The sequence below is a fragment of the Furipterus horrens genome, unplaced genomic scaffold (assembly GCF_987537825.1).
Source record: "Furipterus horrens unplaced genomic scaffold, mFurHor1.1.pri manual_scaffold_11, whole genome shotgun sequence".
NCBI lineage: Eukaryota > Metazoa > Chordata > Mammalia > Chiroptera > Furipteridae > Furipterus > Furipterus horrens.
Window position 1 is genome coordinate 93546388 of NW_028327181.1, and position 20553 is coordinate 93566940.

General features: G+C 42.0%; 1 protein-coding gene across 1 annotated transcript in view; it reads left to right on the forward strand.

Annotated features, from left to right (window-relative positions):
- The first annotated feature begins 9412 nt into the window (after positions 1 to 9412).
- Positions 9413 to 20553, forward strand: part of KCNJ16 (potassium inwardly rectifying channel subfamily J member 16) — a 46536-nt gene continuing 35395 nt past the window's right edge. Inside the window, exon 1 of the mRNA XM_090291233.1 lies at positions 9413 to 9475. The gene's annotated coding sequence lies outside the window, so the exon portion shown is untranslated. The remainder of the gene's footprint in view (positions 9476 to 20553) is intronic.

The window sequence follows — 20553 nt, forward strand, 5'->3', positions numbered from 1 at the left end:
TTTCTGATGAAAATGTGGAGTGTTATGCTGCTAGCCGTATTTTCCCTGTCGCTCCTATTTTTTTTCCGGATTATGCTTAGTGTGGTGATTTTTTAAAAACACATACGTCACGTTATAGCAGAACTGTTCCACCGCAGAGGTGAGGGCAGGAGTGTAAAGCACTGACCAGTGTAATGCGCCAGGACTCTGAGCCTCGGAGGTGCTGTTTCCTACAGATGGCCTCGGTTCAGAACACTCAGTCGTTAGCAAGGAGACCTGAATGCATGACTTTGTCTTCGTTCTCAGGTTTGCCCTCTGGTCCTTTCATCCCCAGTGCCCTGTGGCTTAGTTTACCTAGAATGAACCTAACCACTTGGCAGTGGCCCACACACTGAAATGGGTTTTCCAAAGAGCGAAGGGACCATTTTGCTGCCTTTTCAAAGAGAGCCACACAGGAAGAAAAACAAGAAATTCAACTTCTAAGCTGGGTTATTCATGGCCTTTGCTAAATTCTGGCAAAGAATCGTGGTTTTTCATTACAATTCATCTCACTGATTTCCTAATGGAATGAACCAGTCTTTTTATTTAAGACCACGGGAAAGCAATTTTGAGTTACCCAAGTCATTGTGTTGTTATCTGATGAGAGAAAAATGAATTCCTTTTCAATATGCATTTGAGGATTCCTGTGTGTTCTTCCCCTGGGTTCTATTGTGTGAAAATTGATTCAAGAGAAAGGAGACGGTCAGTCTTGCATATTCTGCCCTGCTAGAACAATGTATGCCTTTCTGCTCCATGTGCAGGCAAAACAAGATGGATGAGCCCAGTAATTGGAAATGTAGTATAAACAGTTCTATTCCCCACTTTCAAGAGATCCAGCCATTCACCCATTCTAGAACATTCTATCCCTACAACCAACAAGTGTGTTATTTCATTGCTTTCTTAGCTTTTCAATTAGAGCACACACACACACACACACACACACACACACACACACACACAGAGTAACATTTCTTTCTCCTACTAATCCCTACTCCGTAGAGATATCAATTTGTATGAGGGAGAATGAAAGAGAATGTACATTAGTGGTTAGCACTCTGTGAAATACAAAGATCAGGACAAGAGAAGTCATTATTGCAAAGTAAGCTTTCTAGAGCAATCGTATATAAAGGTTTGCTTGCTAAATTTGGGCTCCGTTCTTTTCCCTTATGTATAAATCAAGGCAAATCGTTGAAATGTGAAATGTGAAATATGTTGCTTCCCAGGCTGAACGTGGTTTACAAGATATTGAAACAACTTGGCATTATAATATAGTCAAGTCAATATATTGCAGAAAAATATTTCAAGATGTATTTTATCTGCAAACAGCACTGTACAAACCCAAATCAAATGCAAAATTTCTGAGCCTGTAAAATCTCACAGTAACTACTTCCATTTCAGTCTTAACTAGATCTATATTTTATACTCTGCAGTAATAGCAACATATAGAGATGACAATGGGAATAAAAAATGTACAGAAATGCATAGGAATATTACATTTTAAAGACTAATAATTTCTGAGAACACTTATATGAAGCAACAGCAAAGAAGTTTTAAGATTATAAGACTATCTAAATGTGACTGATTTTTTTGTGTCAAATAGACTGTTTCTACATGAGTCAAACCCAACCACTTATGCTGAAACTTTAAATGACTACTTTGATTTTCAAAAAAAAAAAATCAAACAAATTGAATTTTTGCCTTGTTATAAACACATAATCTTCTGTTGATTCATTCACTCGATTGTTAAATGTGTGTTTATTGAGCATGTATTATGGGCCAGGTACTCTGTTGAGCATTGAGGTAGCAGCATAGAACAACAACAAAAGACATAATCCCTGTTCTTATTTAAGTAGCTTCATTTCATTATAGTATGGGCAGATGGAAAAATAAAATTATATACCTAGAAGAGATAATCAAACCATGCAACTCTTTTATTCTGCATATTTCAAAACTAAGGTTCAAAGAAATAAAGTGTCTTGACAAGGGTAATCCCCCGGATTAACCGTCAGTCCAAAAGTAGAATCCACTTTTCTGACTTTTTCTCTAGCAATGTTGTCCCTACAGTCAACTGCTTATACTTAGTTGATGTCTTTGAAGGCTATTTTTCTCATTAAGCAATGAAGAATCTTCAGAAAATTTCTTGCACATACTCCGATAATTTAAACCCAGTATTTAGCTTTGCCTCCTCATTTCTCCCCTATTGCTTAGTTTGCTCAGCGGTTAAATAGCATAAAGGCATGCTATTCCATCTGTGTCTGCCTGATTCTGTCTCTACCTGCGAACTTCAACGCTCATTACTAACTTACTCCTTCTAATTTATTCCTCCCTTTTTAACTCAAACGGAGCCACATTTGGGCCAGATTCACACTTCTGGCCTTCAGACGCTCGCCATTGCCTACCAAGTCAAGCACATTAGTCTCATCTCCTGATCGGGCCCCGGTCACTTTTTCAGTCTGCTTCGTGATGGGTGTCCCAAACCGTGATCAATCTGCCACGTTATTCTTTCTCCAGTAGTTTTTCTGCTCTGTCTTTGTTCCTGCTTTTCTTTAGGTTCAGAGTATATTCATGATCTTCTCAGCCTCTTGAGAGTTTATTGTCTCATTATGAATTTACCACTTGCCTGGAACTTCTGCTGACTTTCACCAGTGGATGGAAGTGTCCTTACTTTGATTCCATAGCAATTGGGTTTGTGCTTCTTTTAAGCATTCGTATTACCTAAAATTCAGCAGTTTTGTTGTTCTTTTAAAAATACTTACCGTATTGTCCTACTAAACTGGTAACTCCCTGAGGACAGACAAGGGGCCATGTCTTATCCAAGTTTGTAGCTGTGATGTTTAGCATTTCATGGAATACAGCAGGTGCTTCATTAATGTGATTTAAATCAAATTCCGAGCCTAAATTTTATTCTAAAAGATGAGGATTCTTTCCTACCTCCATCCCTTCTGCCTGTTCCTTTTCCCTGCTTTCTCCCTCCATCCTCTCTGCCTTTCTATCTCTTGTAGAAAAATGCAGAAATTCTAATTCTGTATCCACTCTACTACATAACAGATGTAAGGATCGGAGAAATAGTTCAAGGAGTTGCTGTAATTTAGCTATGTACAATTTTTGCATGTGGGTGACCCCCACATCCTAGCAACTTGAGTTTCTTTAAACAAGTACATAAATAAAAAAATGGGGATAAAACGCAGTCGGGGTCTCAAAGGGCCTGGAAGGAGAAGATGGCGGTGGTCTTCGCATGAGATCTATTGGAAAGTCTAGAGCTCTGGCGGGGACCTACAGAGCTATGAGTACTAGCGGGGTGGGGGAGGGGTGCCCTGAAAAAACAGGCTAAGTAATCATATCAACTATTACACCAAGAAACAAAGTTACTAGATACATTTGTTTTGCATTGAGCTTTACAACCGTCTAAAAGAGACATTGTTGTAGCTTCCTGGGCGAAATCGGAAACTGGGCCCCAGAAACAGAGGGCAGGAAGGTGCCGAAGAAAGAGGCAGACCACTCCAGAGTGCTAGGTGGCGGGTTTAATACGCAAGACAGCTTCCTTACAGGCTTGGCTTGGGCGCCGGGAGACAAATAGTTTCCCTGCCCCGGCCTGCCAAATCTTAAAAGTTAGGATAGAGGCCCTAACGGGTTCAGTCCCATAGCCAGTCCAGAGAGTTGCCACAGCGCATTTCTGTCTCATGGCTGTGTTCCTGGGTAGTTCCCAGCTCGGGGAAGGCAAGCAGAATGCCCAGGTCCTCTTCCTGAGGATCTTCCCCAACAGGTGAAATTTAAACTTCCGATTTTGAGATTTTCATGATAATTTAGTTGCATTTAGTTATTTCATTAGCCAATATTATTAGGAACTAGAGATGCCCAAATTAATCTGTCATTGCCATAATTTGAAATGATTTTGCTTTTGCTTGGGGGACTGATGGAATTCAGTCTGGGCCTCTCTGGTGATAGCTAATCAAGACAATGCATATGGTTAAACCGAGGAAAGATTTGTTTGGCTGATCCTTTGGCAAAAACATATGGTTCCGGGATCTGGTTCAACAGCCAGACCATCTGGGCTCATCTCTTAGGGCCATTGTTTGTTAGACATTGGGCCTTGGGCAGATAACAGAAGACGCTTGCCCCTGACTCAGTTTCTCCATGGCTTAAAGGTGAAAAAATGAATGAGACAATACATGAAATGTGCCTAAATCAGTACCTGCTCCTGCTGTACCCTCGATAAGTGTTTCTTGTCGCTTTTATTTAGATTCTAATTCTAATCACCACAGTAAAATGACACAGTTGGAAGGTTTCAGAAAAAGTCTACTTTCGTCTTTTAGTTACTTATACGGAACCTAGCATGGTGCAGGAGACATCATCTTAATTTAATGGTCTCATTTAAAACGACGCCCACCAACGTACACGCGGACATTTGATTCACACTTTGTACAAATCACCACCTTTAGGAAACTGTAATTTCATCATTCAGAAAAGAAATTTATTGCAGTGTTGTGCGTTATCTTCTGAAAATGCTGAACTGGATTACGGCTTGAGGGAACAAATTCAGGTTGTTTTTTTCCTTTTCCCCTGAGTTTTATCGCCTATAATCTGGTGGGCTTGGAACATCGTAAAATGCAGAGAGCCCTTTTGTATTTAAACATAAAAGAAAGGAAGAAATGAAGGGAGGAAGGAAGGCAGGCAGGCAGGCAAAAGACAGCTGAGCGGAGACTTATTTTAAGAGTCAGAGTTGTAGTTGTTATGATATGGAGCTTTTTGATTTGTGGTTTGAGGGACTAGCTGTGTGAACTTGATCTTTACCGAGGAAAAATCCCTCTGCATAAGCAAAGGCATCACGTTTCAGTTCTATTTCCTTAGGAGATTCAAAAGTTCTCAAGTTCTCCCTCCTGCAAACACAAACATCAGCCCAGGCAGGCTTCTCCTCCGCGCGGGAGACGTGAAAGGTGCACGTGACCCCGCTAGACAAAACAAGAAGCTGTACAGACTCCTGGAAATGTCTAGATTTTGAAAAGTACCTGATGTGGAAAAAAATTAGAAGAGACATAGGAATGGAAAATTCCTTTGCCGGCTTCCTGTTCTCCTTCCTGCTAAGGTGGGATTAGTTACCAGCTGTCAAAAGAAATATCACTTTTAATTCTTACTGGGGCGGGGTAGGGGTGGGTGGAGGAAAGCATTAGGGAAAAATGTCTTGGCGCGGGTGAATGGTAACCAGGGAGGCCCTGCCGCCCCGCTCCCTGCCCTTTGAAGGCGTGCAAGGAGGGCAGAAGGAGCAGAGGGTTATGTCTCCATGTGAAAATGCAAGAAGAATGGAAGACATTATACAGCTAAATTAATCTCCATGAATTAGTCTCCCTGAAATGTTTCCTCATGAAATCATCAATATGGTAATGAGGTAAGCTAGGGGTTTGGGACTTGACCTGTTAAGGCAAAGACAGAATTAATACAAGTAAAATAGTCTTTCCAATGAGGGCACCTTTTAAACATTTTTTAAAATTGTTTCAATGATAGTTTACGGTCAATACTATTTTGTGTTTGTTTCAGGTGTGTGACAGAGTGATTAGACAGTCACACACGTTACAGTCAGCGTTCCCCCTGACGTTTCCATGCGTAGTTATTACAATATCAGTACCTCTCCGCCCTGTGTGTACCTTACCTCTCTGTGCCTGTTCGGTAACTGCCGATCTGTGCGTCTCATCCTGCCGCCTTTTCGCCGAGCCCCCGATTCCTCCTCCCCTCCGAGAGCTGTCAGTCTGTTCTCTGCATCTATGAGTCTGCTTCTGTGTTGTTTGTCCATAAATCTTGTTCGTTAGATTCCACGTGTAAGTGAGATCATTTGGTATTTGTCTCTCTCCTACGCACATATCACTCGGCCGTAAGAAGGACACCTTAGCATTTGCGACCACGTGGGTAGGCCTGGAGGGGACGGTGCACCGTGAACTCAGTTAGTCCGAGGGCGACTTTTGAAATCCAGCCAGCCGTCTTTGGTGCCTCTCCCACTCCTGGGCACAGGTCCTTCCTTGAGGAGGGTGGCGGCTTTTCCATGTTAAAGCACTTCTTCCAGAGGTCTGGGGTGTGCTGAATGGGCACACCTTAAATGTCTCGTCACACCTCTGGCACACTCAACAGTCCATGCAGCTCTCTCGAGGCCCGATTTTCGCTCATACCCATAGTATCTGGGAATCGCACCAGCTAACGGGGCCGGGGTTGAGGAGGACCCAGAAGCCACACCTCAGGCCTCCTGCGATCTGCGAGGCTGGCATCTCCTGGAGGCTGGCAGTTCCATGGCAATAACTTCGTTCCGTTGCCCTGAGATGAGAACTTCTTGGCAAAGATTAATGTGCGAGATTCAGATGCATTTATACATAAATGCATCTCCATGCCGTCTTCATACAACAGAGGAAAAGGTGGGGAGTTCACCAAATGACATAAAGGCTTGTGGTTCGTTTGTATTACCTCTTTGCCCTCTTACTCCTACTTCCTACAGTAAACATATACAACCTTATCACCTGAGAGAGATTTTTAAAGGTATTCTTCCCAATCTTTTTCCCCTCTGAGAAGGATAATCCTGCTCTCGACTGTTAGCATGGTTCATTCAATGTATCAAGCTCTTTCGAATGACAACATGAGTGTGATAGTTTTTATTTATGTAATTTGCTAAAATATTGTGCAGCGGCTTATGACTGGAAAGGATACCTAGAATTCTAAGGACTGCCCTCCTCCGTTGTTAGCATGGTTTTCTCTTGTGATGTTGGAACACCTGGCAATATTATCAGAGCAGGCTCAGGGCTGCTGACGTAGCGGGCCAGACATGTCTCCCTCTGCTTCTGGCCTCCTCTATGAAGTTCTATGTTGGAGTGCAGTGGTGAGGGTCCTGCCCCCTCTGCTACTCATTCTACTGTAACACCTCTATCTGCCCTCCGCCAACCCCTATCTTTTTATTGTCTCTATGATTTCACCTTTTCTAGAATGTTATAATAGCAATCCAGGGTGGGGCAAAAGTAGGTTTACAGTTGTGAGTATGAGAAAGAGTTTATTCTCATATGATTACTTATTAATTATTGTATTTTCCATATGAACAACTGTAAATTTACTTTTGTCCCACCCTGTATCTATTTCTCCCATGTTTTTTCATGGCTTGATAGTTCATTTCTTTTTTAGTACTGTATAATATTCCATTTTCTGGATATACCACAGTTTATTCATCCACTGAAAAAAGACTTTTTGCTTTGGCAATTATGAATAAAGCTGCTATAAACATCCATGTACAAGTATCTGTGTGGACATAGATTTTCAGCTTTTTTGGGTGAAGACCAAGGAGCATGATTGCTGGATTGTATATAGAAAGATAGGTTTTTAAATGATAGAAATTTCAGTTGACTTGAAGTTCACCATATGATAATCATTAAACATAAAGGAGGAACACTGTCTTTGGAGAAGAGTGAACTATATGATTTACTGAGCTCAGGGTTTGGAAAACAGTTTTCTGTAAAGGGCCACATATTAGATATCTTAGGCTTTGAGGGCCACATGGTCTCTGCTGAGACTCTGAAGGTCACTGGTTTCCTCTTTACATGTGCGAATGGGTGTGTCTGATGTTCTGGGAATTGACTTCAAACAAAGGAATGAAGCCACGCTGTGACGATATGACTCAGTTGGAGTTGGGAAGCCATCCAATTTCCCCATCTTGCTTCTGTCCCGTCTTCTCTGTGATCGTTTTTATGCTGTACAGTTCAGATACCTCTTCTTCTCAGATCAGTCCAAATACTCACAATGCAGCCACTTTCCCTGAAACTGACCTTGCAGAGCAGAGGGAGTTATGTGTATCACTGTGTTCTTTTATAAAAGTCCTTTTGGATGGAACACTGATAAAGGGAGCTCAGCTTTCCTGCAAGCCAGTAATTGAACAGAGTAATTGATCATACTAAACAACCAAGTCAGGCTTATCATGATAAACCATAATGAAAGTTGTCTTGATTAGTATGGAAATGTAGATATTTCTCTAGTGTTCAGATTTCTTTGCAGAAAAGTTAGCCTCGGGGTCCACCACTTGGCTGACATTTATGGGTGATTGACAAGAAAGGTTCCATGGAGGGTCACGTGTTGTGTGCTCCATCAGACTGTCGAAACCTGAATGATAGCTGCCAGGTTTGGAGCACTGAGGATCTGCCTCAGGTCGGTATTTGTGTTGTTGTGGTCATTACTAGCCCCATTTTACAGATGAACAAACTGAGGTGCGCACAGGTCAAGGCGGCTCCCAAAGACACAAAACTGATACATAACAACACCAACACTGAAATCCAACCTTGCTTCCTCGAGTGTTCATGCTTTTAAAAATGGAAACACAAAGCAAACAACCCCCCAAACAGCAACGATGGTCAGCATCTAGAAATGGCCCCTTCAGTTTGTAGGGTCAACCAAACTGGGCGGGGCTCCCAGGCCCCCTGGTTACTGGTGTTCTTTGGAGGCAAGAAAAAAGTACGAATTGCTCACTAGCCCCATCCTGCTTTTGAGCTCTCCTGGATACAGCTCCCCCACGGTTTGCATTGCTTGTGATTTCGTTTCTCGTAGCTGCTTTTCCCATTTTCAGGAGCTTTCTCTCAACGCCACCATTTTATAGCCAGGTCTACACTTACCCATTCAGTTGTCAGCCACCTTACCTACATGACCACCTCCACATTTCTTTTCGGCCCTGAGGACCAGTTGCCAGGGTGGAATAACTAACTGCAAACAGACTGCACGTTCTGTGTGGCCCACGGCCAGGGCTCCATTTATCTTCTCTGTCTGATGCTCAGATTCTGGGCTTGGGAGAGGGAGGACCCTCCAGCCTTATCTCTGTCTTCTATTTCTCAGGGCTTCTTTGGAATTGGGTGGCAAATAATCCTTAAAGGCATGCTGAATAAAGGCAGGGATGGACGCTTAGCTATTTCTGGTTTTCTTGTCTCAGTTTTCATTGGCAGGCGACCTCAGCCCTCACCTGCTAAGATGCAGACAAAGAATTCTGGTTAAAAAGGATTTCTTTGCGTCGCTCAAAGCCTGAAAGCTGGCAGGAAGAATTTCATAGATGCGATCCCAGCACCCCTGTTGGTAAATACTTGAGTCACCTACTGGCATTGTTGAGCATATTTCTGACCCAGGAAATCTTCCTCCTTTGTGTCCTGACCGAGTGAAAACTTAGTCAGGGTATGCTTGAATGACCTTCACGCTGTACCTTCTCCAGAGGTACAGAGATGGGGGGAGGGAACCTCAGTCTCAGCTGACCAGCTATCGCCTGCTTTATAAGATGCCAAAGGCGACCTATGTAGATTCCCAGGGTGGAACTGTAGGAACAACCAATGTCAATGGTTAACTCAGGTCCTTGGTATCTGGACCTTTTCCTTCCTTTATTATTAACCAGGGAATGTGTTTTTACCATTGCTCAGCTGTGAGCTCCCAGCTCCCAGCTCCTCGGTGTGGACGGTGAATAAAGGTAAGCGTTGCTCTATTTTTGTTATTACAGAAGGTCACGCAGCCTATGTTTTGCTCATGCTGGATTCTGCTTAGGGAGCAGCAATGCTCTGTATCTAGTAATGTAGATATCAGTGTTAAGTTGAATGCAATAAAGGTTAGTTAGTTTCCTATCCAAGTGATTCAAGTAGGAGTCAGTGTATCATTCCTTGAGTTCTCTTGAAGATTTGGTCAAACATCATTTCAAATTGGTCTTTACAGAATTTGTTAAGCAGATCTTTTTGCCACTATATGTGTAGATGGCTAAAAGGGACACCATCATATTCCATATTCAGTACCAGATGGGGTATTTTAGAATTCCTTTTAGGAACAAGTTATTACATATTACATCCTGTCTTATGAATATATAGCTTCAAACATTGAAATATGCGTGTACAAACCACCTAAAAACACTTCAAAAAGTGGGTTAATTATTCTGAGAATTGTATATAATAATATGGAAAAGAATAAAAACATCCACTTTCTAGATAGATTTTAACATAATTAGAAGTAAAGAGTTTTCTCCCATTGTAATCACTTTACTCTCTCTAGAGCTTTTTTTCCTTGTTCATTAAAATTGTACAACTTTTGTCTCTGAGTAATTTATTCAGAAAAACATAGATCTGTCCATCTCTTCTCTCTGGCTGCCATGAATTCTGTAATGTATGTAACTGAGTTGTGTCCCTTGTGGGTGGGTGTAGGTGGTAAATAAGAATTTTACTATAAATCAGATGATTTTGATCATGTGCATTACACTCTTATTTAGTCATATGGTCTTTATGAAAAATGAACTGGAGTGTTTCTGCTGAATATTAGCTTTATAGCTACAAGAGTCAGATCCTTAAGAAGAAAGATTACATTAATGTATCTTTGCCACTTTACTTTGGTAAATGTAAACAAACCACTCTCTGTGTCAGATTTTAAACAATAAAGTGACATTGAGTGTTGTGTCTACATCATAGCTTTTTTTTTTTAAGTATACTTTATTGATTATATTGTTACAATGGTTCCAATTTTTTTCCCCTTTGCTCCCCTCTGCCCAGTACCTCCCTTCCCCTGGGTCATGCACACAAGTTTCCTTTTCTATATTATTTTTTTAATGATTAATTAATTTTTTATAACAATAAAATATAACAATGTCCCCCTTTCAGACTAAAGATCCTTTATAATCTTATAAAGGACAATGGGCAAAAGTCTCACGCTCCTCTAGCTGCTTCAAGCTGGGCATGGTCATTGTCCTACCTACCCTTGGGTCCAGAAATCTCTAGTAAGAGTACACCATAGCTTTTTTGGTACAATACCACTTAAGGAGTTCTAAAATTAAGCCAAAAAGAAGTTTAAGAGTGAACACAGTTCTGAGTTCAATGCAATTAAAGTTTGGAGAAGAGAGAGACAGACAGACAGACAGACAGTAAGAGAACTAGAGTAACTGACAGGTAGAACTCCTGCTTGACTTTACTTTTAGAACATGATAATATGAGAATTGTGGTAAGTTTGAGACATCAGTCCCGTACAAAACAAGACCGTGACAATATTTGACACTGGAAGAAAAGAATGTAGGGGGCAGGACACTCAATAAGGTACTTTAATGCGTTTTCCTAAATTAGTACATTTGGACTTGCAAGAGAACAAGGGTTCAAGGGCTTTGAAAAAGTATGTTTCTTTCATTATAAATGTTAATGGGGAATCCAAGTTAAGGCTTGGATATAAATCAGTCAAAAACTAGGACTTGGTGAAAAGTGAAGTTTTGTGGAAAACAATAGCTGTACAAAGGGTATTCAGAGGAAATATTTGGTATCGGAACAACCCACATAGTTAGTGGAAACTTCCCTTTTTTTGAATTTGTAAAACGCATCATTTGAATAATCTGTTCACCTTTTGTCTCTTACGAATTTACCCTCGAGTATTCTACGTTACTCCTTTGTTCTAGGAAAAGTGACTTCAAACCCCACTTAGGAAGAGAGGATGGAAAATTTCATGATTTCAGGCATCAGACAGACTATAACTGTTCATGTGGAGAAGGGGAGAAACAAGCATTTTCATGTTGATTATGTTCTGGATGCTTAAATACTACATTTGTTGGATCTTCGCCTCAACTTTGAGAAGAGGTATTACGTTCATGTTACAGAGGAAGCTTAGATTTTCCACTTTCTGGCTGTGTAATCTTGGGAAAGTCATGTAACTTCTTTCAGCCAAACATTCAAACTCCATCTTGTCTGAATTCCCAATGCAATTTGATCAAAAGGGAAGTGACTTCTTTCCACTGAGGCAAAGAGCAGGTTCTTGTAGAGGACTCCCACGGACTAGCCTTCTAATGCTACTGTCTCCTCTTCGGTTAGCTTCACTTTCTCTGCCACATGTCCAGGCACTTAAGTATTCTCTTGCGTAGTCGTTTTATGTAGTTTAGTTTTTATGTGCATGAGTCCTGCCTCCAAATAACCATCTTCACAATAGGAGCAATTAGCCAGGAGCTATGAGAGGCCACGAGAGGCACATGCAATGTGGAGAATAAGGTAATTCAACTGATAAGCAGTTTCAATTATTATTTTTGTAATGGTGATATTCTGATATATGTGTGTGTGTGTGCATATATATGTATATATATGCATATATCGTCGGCAGCCGTCTGTCTCGAGAGACGATGGTGTAGCTTCTTAAGAGTCTATCTGCACCGCCGAGAATGGCTGTGCAGTCCAACTCGGGAGTGACACGGTATCTGTCTCCTCCCGTGTTGAATCAACATCTTGTGATGACGCTGGAGTGTCCTCTCCAGTGAAGCTGAAGCTACAGAGCCTGGGCAGGGTGATATGGAGGGTCTGCTGTTGCCCATGCAGCAGACCCCCCCTCTCTTCGCAGCTGAAGGGTCCAAGGGAAAGACGGAGTCAATACAGCTTGGCTTCAGGTGCGCCGCAGGAGTTGCTGGTGTTGACTACAACGTCAAACCACCTTAGGGACTCCGGCTCCGGATTTTCTGTCGGGGTTTACTCCCTTAGCCTTTCCCCTGAAGAGGTATGCCGCAAGGCAGCGGAGGTTTTTTGGGGTCAGAGTTTTCCTTCTCTGATATGCATATATTTATGTATATATATGTATAATGTCAGAATTCAAAAATTAGCATATATTGTGAAGAAAAATTCTGAGACTGGAATATTTTGAACTTGGGGCACAGTTCTTTGTGTTATAGCCTTTCTCCCCCAGGATTTGGGGTAGAGATAAAGATAATAGGCTCATTTCTCTTCTGTTGTCTCACTTTTCTATGGTACATTTTGAGAAGCTCTATTAAGGATGATTTTTGTGAGACTAAATTCCTGGATTAGTTTACTACTTGATTAGTTAGTTGGCTGTGCCCCAGAAAAATATCTACTCAGCCGCCAACATGGCCAATCTTTTCAAAAATCTGTAGTCTTCTCATCCCACATGAGACTATTCCAAGCAACGGATAATTCAGCACATTCTGTCTCTGCTTTGGGATAAGAATTCCAAAGTAACTTCACAAAACAAGGCACCTGGCATAATGGCTGGACCACAGAAATTGTTCAGTCAATCTCTGATTCAAGGTTCTTCTGTATGGAAGCCAGAAGAAAGCTGAGGCAGCTGAACAGGAGAGTTACAGCTCTCACCAACCAGCACTCACCAAAGAGTCATGATCAACCATCTTATAGCGCTCTCATGGTGTGCTATTGGGTTCTGTTTATAGTTGGCATGGAAAAGTCCTTCCCCAGACATGCAGCTAACATTTGAGGAGGTGCCAGAGCATTGAAGACTGTAATTAGACACCAGGCTTGTCATGTCAAGGAGCCTGTTCCTTTTGTGTGTTTACTTGTCTTTTGCTAGGGTCAGAATTGAACCAACTTGTGGGTGGTTAGAGAACACTCAAGGAGAAAGCCGTGTGGTTAATTTGAATAAATTACCTAAGACTTAGGAGTTACACATATTTAAATTTAGGCTTTGTGGGAATAAGAGGTCGTTTCATTTCCTTATGACTGAACTTTTATTTGACTGTATTAGCTAACAATATTGAGCTGATGATAAGATCACACAATTGGCCTTAGGAGTTTAAAAGCTAAAGAAATATTATAAGAAATAAAACTGAACAAAAACAAAATCACAAACAAGCAGACTCCAACAAGACCAAACAGAAGCAACAATGATGGGCTTTATACTCACAAGCATGAAGTACAATAGAAATCAGGAAAATATTTCCCTGCATTATACTGTTGTAGGAAGAAAATTTTTGTGTGTGTGTCTCCTGCACAATTGTGTCTTGCTGGTGTGAGGAGTGGATGCCATTTCTCCAGCTGGGCATGGAATTCGTGATCTGTTGAAGCAGCTTGTGCAACAGAAGCATGAGAATATGTCCTGTAGACATTAGCTGTTTAGAGTCCCCGTGTTTCCTGTTGTGTGGAAAATCAGTGACTATTAGTCATGCAGAAAGTAATATCTTGAGTGTCACTATACCATTATTACCATATTGTGGACCTGTTTTTTTAGGGCATCAAAATAATAGCCTTCACTGACATCTAGTTGACGCAGTGTTGGTGAACTGAACAAATGGCAGGTTCTTTCTTTTAAGTAGTGTGCCATACTCATTCCATTGGGCACTAGATATATAACCAAGCCATCTGTTCTTTGCCATTGGGGGAGTTGATGCCTAGCAAAGGAGGGCATGAGCAGAAAAACCAGCCATGCCTAGGAAATTGAGGGAGGAAGTCACACCTGGGTTTTAGAAGAAAGAGGAGATGTATGTCTGCTTTATAAAGAACCTAATATGTTAGGGAAGACAGTTCCATGTGGCTGGTGTGTTGGGTTCTTGGTGTGAGGGTGGAGGCAGAGTGCTAATAAGTGGAATAAAGGAGTGGGTATGACCTAGGTTGTAGCTGACATAAAAGGTTGTTTATAGTGTTCATCCTTAGACCCCAAATCACTCAGGACTGTAGTTCTAAAACTGAGCTAGTTCCCCATAGCCTAGGCTTGATTCTGGGAAAGGAGGAAGACCAACTGGAGAGTAGGGAAGAGATCAAAGAAGTGAATTCATGATGTTTTCCTACTTCATAGAGAACATTTTGGTTCCAACGCAAGGTACATTCTTCCAATAAATAGAACTGTCTCTAACACAAAGTACTTGGTAATTGCTTGTCAGGGCTCTTTTTTTTTTTTTTTTTGAAGTCACTCATTCCCTGTGTTGTATTGTCCCAAACTGCATTACTGTTAACTTGGTGCCACACTGTTTATGGACTAGATGGTGAGAATATCTTTTCACACCTGAATAGAGTGCTTAAGATGGTTTTAGGAATTTGTCTACAATGGCTGAGTTCCTCTATATACCAGGGGATAAGTAGATAGACCGAACGGTGCATCGCGGCGTGGTGGAAAGAACACTGGACTCAACATCAGAAGTCTTTAGTCTTACACCTTATCATTATACATTTATTATTATTTGACAGTACGTAACTCTCCATGGTCAGTTTCCTCATCTATGAAATAAACAGGATGTTTTCTATCGGTTTTGCTTCTCTAACGAAGCCCTGATGATTAAGCCCTATTAATATACATTTATCATAGGATTATGATAAGATTTGACTCTGTATAAAGGGTCGCAAAATCTCCGTAAAGCTGTTGCTTCTGTGTCCGGTGCTGGAGCCCGTGGCTGTGAGGCCAGTAGCTGGAAGAACCGATGCATGTGAGGTGGAGGGAAATGACAAGGGGGAACCAGGGAAGATCAGCCAGAAGCTACCAGGATGAGATGGAGCCAGTATCCGAATCTTTGAGCCTCCAGTTAGATCAAGGGGGGTGGCCAGCAGCGGAAGCTGGTGCCCTCCCTCATGGAAGCTGGGAGCCGCCGAAGCTGAAGGAGGAGACCTAGCAGGGACTGTGACTCACCCACTGCCCTGTGCCAATGGTGTGAGCCGGCAGGTCAGTGACCACCTGCGTGAGCAGCCACACCGCCTCTTGCCCTTCACTAACTTGCTGATATAAAAGGAATGTGGCTGTTGGTTCACCACTGCCTTACCTCATGCAAAATGTCTCCATGGCCCGGGCTAACCTGCAACTGTGAAAGGAAGGGAGTTCTGGGGCAGGCAGTCCCGGTTCAGCTAGAATAAAACAATCCAAACCTATCACCTCTGACACCTGCCATTCAGGAGGTGGAACAAATGATTGAGACACCGTTCCTGGCTCCAAATAGCGACCAGTGCAGTGGGAGAGTCTTAATTCCCGCGAGGGGTGTCATGATAGAACTGCTTTGCCACTTTTACATGCACCGCGTAAGATGAAAACACATGAACAAGCTTTGGCAGGGTTCAAGTTTTCATAGTGTTTCCGAGTCTCATTTTGGTGATTTGATGTCAGATTACCACTGTTTTTAAAAGTAACCCCTGGGAAATAAATTCATTCTAGATATTTTACTGAGCTGAGATTCCCTGCGATCCCTTGGTCTTTGTCTATTTCACTTGGGAGAGCGGTGGTGCTGAATGGATAGCAACCAAATCCCACGCTACCCCAGATCCTGCCATCCCTGTCCCTGTGATCATGCCCACGTGTTTGTCACCAGCCATTTGTCCAGAGACAGTGTTTGTCCTGCTTGAGCATAACTGATCCTCTTTTAAGCTGAGAAAAAACAGCTACATTAACGGTAGCAAAATTCCTCATCGAAGAAAGGGGATAGTCTCCAAATGTTATGCCAAAGCTGTACTGTGAAAACTTCTCATGTACCTGCATTGCCTGGCGTAGGCAGGTCTTCTCTGCCATTTCTTTATAGGGTTATGTTTGACTAATGCTCTCATGCTAACCCCCTGCTTCAGCTTTGCTTCCTCCGATGCTGTCTAATTGGGTAGATTTGGTGTATTTCAAAGACTCCATATTGCAGAGGTAGTTTCAGAATGGTAAGTGGCCTCATCGTTTCATTGAAAGGTTCGGTTCTACATCTCAAATGTTCTGTTGCCAAAGTCAAGAAAAGAGGATATTTCTGGTGATTATTCCATTAATTATATGAGACTTTGTGGGGGGGGGGGTTAGAAAAACATTCCTTTTCCAAAGACAAAAGTGCCATTTCAGAGTAGAAACATTTTCAATTTACTGATTGATATTTATTTAACAAACACGGGACACTAACTACCTGCTGTGCATCATTCTCAGTGCTTTACAAACATTAATTCTTTGTCCCTGTGAAGGGTTTTAAGGAAACAAGGGCACAGAGAGGCCATGTAATATTTCTAAGGTCACACAGCTAGAAAATGGCATAGCTGACTTTGGATCAGGCAGTCTTTCTCTACAGTATGTATTTTTAAGCGCTAATCTGTGCTCTGTAAAGAACCGCAGTTCCCCATACATTCATATTTGTTTTATTATTAGGGATCCTAAATTATATTAATTTGATTATATCCCCACCAGTCAAGAAACCTTTGGGCACAACTCAAAGGGAACGGTTGAAAAGTGTTTAGGCCTTGAAATGAGATAGAATCAAACCATGGGACCCTGTTCTCTGAAATCTGATTATTGATTTCTGTGTAGTGTTCTATTTTACATGCCAAGCAGCCAAGCATTAAATTGTCCTTTCTCTATGAAGTCATTTAAAGGATAAATTCCAGCAACTCAGAAAGAGAAGATTTATGCAGTTTAACGGGCACAACCCCAGCTGCACCAGAAGAGATTTGTCATTTTTATCAAAAGCTCATAAGCACGAGCAGGACTTTAAAAACATAAATCAATATAGATTTCACTTCATTGAGCAAGTATAATCTCCAATCCAAGGAATATAATATTTCATGAATGGGGAGCATGCCTTCACTCTGTATGGTCCCAATCACATAGGGAAGTCTGTTGGCTTTAATACCAAATATTGAACTAATATCAAGTAAGCCATTTGTAGGTAATAGTGGAGCCCAGTGGTCCTCGACAGATTTCCTAGTTTAGTAAAAAGTCTGTTCTTCATTAATCTGTTGTAAAATAGCTCCTTTCTTTGTGCCAGTGAATATTAACTTTGCTAGTTAGAAATTACTGCTTGATAATGCAAGTGTTTAGAATAAAAATTTTAATGGAGAAAGAAGTCTTAGCTTTCTTTTTTTTAACTTTTCAACTTTTACTATTCAAAAATAACTACATCAAAATACTTGTTGAGTAATCATTTTTCAGTAATCAACAAAAGAATGTCTCTCTCTGGAAGAAAGAAATAGGATGTTTACGTTTTAAGTTGAAGAAAAGAACTATTGGAAAAAATGTGTCAGTTGCCCTCCTCTTCAGACTGCTAGTGCCGCCTTCACCTTTGAGGTGACTGAACTGAAGGTCCTTATAAACGTCTTCATTGTGTCTGGCATTTCCTCTTACGTGGTCTTGGCTCTTAAACTAAAGACCAGATCCTTCTCTGACATATTTTTGCTTTTGTTGTGTTGTTCATCTTGACTGTTTTTCGGACTTGATTCCTAAAAGGGGCTATTTTAACAAACGACATGTGTGGCAGTACTTCAAGGCTCTGCAATTTCTTTCTTAGCATTTATATCATCTTTTAGGGAGAGTAACAGTAGAAGAATTCTTACGATAGTGATGAAAATACTATGGATCAGGGCAATTAAGTGACACCCTCGTGCATGGCAGAGAGGGGGACTTACACTCCAGTAATCGACGCCAGAGTCCTTCCCCTTCGCAGGTACTCAAGTGCCTGCTCTCCGCTGCCATCTCTGCAGCAGAGAAATCTTAAGATTTCTTAAGACAGGGGCCTTCTCAGTGTGGCAGTGGTGGACGTTCTCCAATCAGACAGGCCTGGGCTTTAGTCTAGGCTCGGCCCCTTAGGACTTCCGTGCTTTAGGCTAGCAGTTCCCAAAGTGTGGCCTGGGACCAGCAGCATCAGAATCACTGGGGAACTTGTAATAAAAAATGCACATTCCCAGACTCCACCTCAGACCTACCGAATGAGCCCTTCTGGGGGATGGAGTCCAGCCTATCTGTGTCTCACAAACCCTCCAGCCGATTCTGATGAACATGAAGGTTTGAAAGCCAGTGGTCTAGGTGAAGGCACGCCCCCCCCCACCCCCCACGTAGAAGTTCCGCTTTCCATTTGGGTCCATGACAGCTATGATACAGAGCTCTTACACGGATCGGGGCAATGAATGGGCAACAGCTAACATGTAGTAGGTGGGCGCCTTCGAAATACTGACTTTCCCAGGGGGTGCAATTTTATTTCAAGGGTTCGTTCCAACTCATTCAATAAATGTGCTTCCCTAGGAGAACAGAAACGGTCACCTTTCTTGGATGCAACACTAGTTCTGAACGTGAAAGGGATGACTATGTCTAACTGGCGAGTAAACGGCATGGGGCACCTTGGCGGTACTCAAAGTAGTTAGTGGCTGCCACGGGAAAAAAATTAAATGAAGCCAAGTGCCATCTTTCCACCTAGGAACTTGTAAGAAATCAGGGCAGGGGCATGACCTCTGTCTTTGTCACCACCCTTGTATTTGTTCGTGTAATTCCGGCAGTGGGGTCACAACAGCAATGCCCAACGGCCACATTTAGTCCCATGGTTTGAATTGCTTAAATTTTGTATAGCTAAATATAGCCAAGTAATTTAAAGGTCCTTCAGCTTTTAAAATAATCTATAAATTCTATTTAAAAACTCATTGAAAAAAATGTCCAACCTCTGTTCATCAAAAGATATGAAGCCTTTGGGGGAGTTCAGGGGTGTGAACAAGCAAATCACCCCAGTTTCCGCTTCTGATTCCCTGTCTGTCCTCCACCTGGACTTACAAACATAGACCCCACTTGTTAAATAACTATCATGTGCCAGGGGCTAGGCTGTGTGTGGGGGGTCGCCCTATCATTTATTTGGATTTTTTGAAGGGAGCAGTGGGAGGTATCTTGTAACACAATTGGGGGATTTAAACCCCATCACTTAGCCACCTAAGGTTTTGTTTCTAGATTGAATTAAGATTCTTGCATAATCTGCACATGAATTTTTACTACCAGAAAGGACAGCGGTGTTATGCCTGCTTTGAATAAACACCCAACGTCCCCAGGTTCCGGAGGTTTAAAGAGAAACAACCAGTGAAAACCTCGTTCTTTATTGTTTGTTTCAATAGTTCCCAGAGGTGGGATTCCTGACTTGGGAGGAGGCAGTGAGAGCAGAACAATACCTTGTGGTACTAAAGTGCGCACGTACGGGGCTTCCGGAATCGCGCTCCTCTATAACCAGACGGCACTCTGCTAGATCGCCTTAACTCTCCAGGAAGAGAGGGAAATATTTAGCTATAAACTAGGCTTACAACCTCATGTAACATGTTTTCAGAAGGTTACCCTATCTCTGTTTACCAAATTTATCTGTACATAGAAAAATTAAAAGCTGGTTACTCCAGTGTTGTCACAGAACACAGGGCTCTGACTAACTCTGTTTAGAATCTCTAGTTCCATCATCAGCCCGATAAAAGCAGAATGTGACATGCCGACACTTCATCACCCTGGGCCTGGCCCTCACGCTTCGCCGCTTTAGGAAGGAGGTCTTGACTGGTGGGAACTGGTGCTGTCTGCCCCTGTCCAGCCTCAGCTGCATCCCTGCCCCGCAAGAGAGCTGTTCAATCATTTGCTCGAGCATTTATTTTTTTAGGCTCCACGTCCTATTTAATCACTGACTTATCTTCCTGTGAAAAGTATTTGTGCTGGTTAAACAGGGCAACTCGATCTGGGCAGAACCTGCTGGTTCTGCTTCTGTCCAAAGGGTCAGCACTAGAAGAAGGGCTGATCACAGTGATTTTATAATTGAATGGGGCCATTGTCCCAGGTTTTTTGTTTTTCCTGTGAAATCCTACAGGCCTGAAAGCTCTAAGATAAGGAGAAAAAGCTACCTGAAAACACAGTGTATCTTCTCACAGACCCTGAGCTCGTCGAAAACAGATTGTCTTGGTTACACTTTGGCTGGATAAAATGGCACACATGATCTGGGTAATTGAGGTCAATGGAAACACTTGGACTTTATTTTCCCAGGGACTTTTCTGGGCTGAATGAGGAACCTAATTTAGCCACATAACCTTCCTTACAGACGAGCTGCCAGTTCACTGGGGGCATGCAGGGCGTTCCCCTTCC